Here is a 2,543-nt window from a genome sequence, read left to right as displayed (position 1 = left end):
GAGGAAGGCTGCGGCTGCGGGCGCGGGGGCGGGGCGGGCTGTGGGCGCGGAGAGGGGCGGGGCTGCAGGCGTGGAGGTGGAGCTTGGCGTACAGGAAGTAGCGCCCATACGCTCTGGGCGGTGGGCGGAGATCCGGGCGGTACCAATTGCCCCGGCCGCGGGGATACGACCTGGACCAGCCCACGGTCGGGGGTTAGTGCGAGCTGTCCCAGGACACTGGTCTCGCCGGGCGGGAGCCTTGCATTAACCAGTGTTTCCAAAGTGGAAGGGATGCCGTTTAAACGCCTCGAGATCCCCGGCTGCGAGGAGCGGCGCCCTCCCCACTTCAGTCATTTATTTCCCGCTCTGGTCCCAGTGGTTCCGGTCAAGGGGCGGGGCGGAGGGGCCCGGAAGAGGCGCCGTGCACTTCCGGGTCGAAGACCGCTCGGCGGCGGCGGCGGCGGCGGCGGCGGCGGCGGCCGGGCCTAGCAGCGAGTCTCGGTCGGGCAGCGGCGGCGACTGCTCGGGAGCGGCCGCGGGGCGGGAGGTTTCCGGGTACGTGAGGCGGCCGCGCTGGCCCTGGGCCCCTGCTCCTCCGGGCCGCGGGCCGCCTGTGGCCGCCGCGCGCTTTGTCTGCGGCCTGCACCGCGGGGCGAGGCCTGCGCCGCGCTGGCCGCGGGCCGGGAGGGCGGGTGCGCGCGCGCGCCGGGAGGCCCGGAGGAGACTGGGAGGCCCGTGGCCTGCGGGCGGACGTCCCGCGCTTGAAGAGACGTGGTGGGCTCGCCCCGTGGCGCCCGCGCCCGTGCCCCCTGCGAGTCCGCCCTGCCGCGTTCGGGAGAGCGGTGCCTCCGCCGTCCTGATTCCGGCTCCTGCTCGTGGCTGCCTCCGTGGGCCTCGGGCCTTGTCCGCGCGTCCGCGGGCCTGTGTGGCTGGCGGGCTTCCTGTCCCAGGACTCTTGTCGTGCTCAGAGCAGCCTCTCGGGAGTAGCCATCGTTCCCGTGTTACAGATGAGGGGGGCGCAGCCCGGAAAGGCCAAGTAACCGGCCGGCGCCGCGCAGCCGGGAGGGGCAGAGCCGGCGGCCGTGGGTCCGCGCCAGCCCGGACTCCGATCGCGCTCTTCGTAACGAGGCTGGTGTTCCACCTGCGTCCGAGTTCATGTGCTTTACGTGTCTCGACAGCAGCAGAACGGCAGTCATTGGCCCAGGGGTCACTGGACAGGCTTCGAGGCTGCAGCGAGGTTTGACCTCGGGCTTGGCATGGTTGACCCCTCTCCTGGAACACCCGGCTTTCCTTCCTAGGGGAAGAACTTGTTAAGTCAGAGTGCCGGTAGATGACCCCTCTCGGCCCCGTGGGCACCGCCAGCCTGGGTTTGGTCCTCAGCAGCGCTGCAGCGTGGTGTTCGTCTCAGGCTCGCAGAGACCTTAGTGCGTGCCTGACTTTTTGACTTGCGTTGAAGTTTACAGTTTTGAGGTCTCTTAGCTGATACAGCCAATGGTGAATAAGAGGAAAAAATCGGCCTGAATTGAGATGTTGGACTTCGCTGCAGGCTTCTTCAGAGCCTGGGATAGGCACGCAGGTTCCAGGACTGGCGTGGTGGCAGCCACCACGGACACCAGAGGCCCTTTTCATTCCTTAGCAACAGTCAAGACTGCCAGTGCATTGGTTCCCCGGAATTTGAAAAGAGAGAGAACTATCCTTTCCAGTTTTTTCTTTGTCCCTTTGATCTCCCAAATTTGGAGGCTAAGCAGGAGAGCCACAGGGGCCCCTCCACCCAGAGCTCTGCTAGCCCTGGCCAAGTGGTCAGCAGCTGGGAAGGGCAGTGGGCTTTTCCGCAGAAATGGCTTCCTGGCCTGTGGCCTGGGACATGGCCGAGGTGGGTGTGGTGAAGGGAAGATGTGTTTGAACCAAGGCTGCTAGTGCAGCCGTAAGGCAAGAAGCTGAGGGCTCCCATTAACGCAGTGTCTTGACTGCACGATTTTTGGTGGTCCCAAAATATCTTGTGCCTGGTGCTTGTGCTCTGGAGGGTGCCTGCAGATGTGTCCTGGATTCTTTTCTCTTTGGCAAAATAGCCTCTGGTTACTGCTGTGTGATATTCCAGGGAGGAATGTTGTTCAGTGTCGTGTAACCTGACCTTCCCGCTGCCGTGGTGGAGGCCTCCCTCACCAGCTGTGGTCAAGTACAAAGGGCTCAGGACTTAGCCCCACAGGTGCACACGCTCGCAGAGTTCAGCTTTATTCCTGAGTTGGTATTTCTGGCCAGGTCCCATGTGCCAAACCCCACATGACCTTTCTGATCTTTTCTGTCAGGCCCTGCCATTGCCTGCCACCTACCTAACCCTTGGTGGTGATCCTCAATCTCAGTGCATCAAGGGAGAAGCCAGGAGTTACTTGTTCACATCTTACTGCTCACTGCGGCCTCAACCTCCTGGGCTGAAGTGGTCTTTGCATCTCAGACTCCCAAGTAGCTGGGATTACATACAGGTGGTCTCCACCACGCTCAGCTGAATTAAAAATTTTTTTTTTTTTTTTTTTGAGACGGAGTTTCACTCATGTTACCCAGGCTGG

General features: G+C 62.7%; 1 protein-coding gene across 5 annotated transcripts in view; it reads left to right on the top strand.

The window, feature by feature from the left end:
* Window positions 1-384: 384 nt before the first annotated feature.
* The window catches only part of PHRF1 (PHD and ring finger domains 1), a 41,491-nt gene continuing 39,332 nt past the window's right edge, over window positions 385-2,543 (top strand). For 2 of the 5 annotated variants that reach the window (XM_037731122.1, XM_037731124.1), the window contains exon 1: window positions 385-534. The gene's annotated coding sequence lies outside the window, so the exon portion shown is untranslated. Of the gene's footprint in view, window positions 535-706; window positions 1,853-2,543 lie in introns of those variants that run through there. The other 3 variants (XM_017507860.2, XM_017507861.2, XM_037731123.1) reach the window with 2 other exon arrangements.

The sequence above is a fragment of the Cebus imitator genome, unplaced genomic scaffold (genome assembly GCF_001604975.1).
Source record: "Cebus imitator isolate Cc_AM_T3 unplaced genomic scaffold, Cebus_imitator-1.0 Scaffold384, whole genome shotgun sequence".
Lineage (NCBI taxonomy): Eukaryota > Metazoa > Chordata > Mammalia > Primates > Cebidae > Cebus > Cebus imitator.
This window is presented reverse-complemented; position numbering and strand designations above follow the sequence as displayed.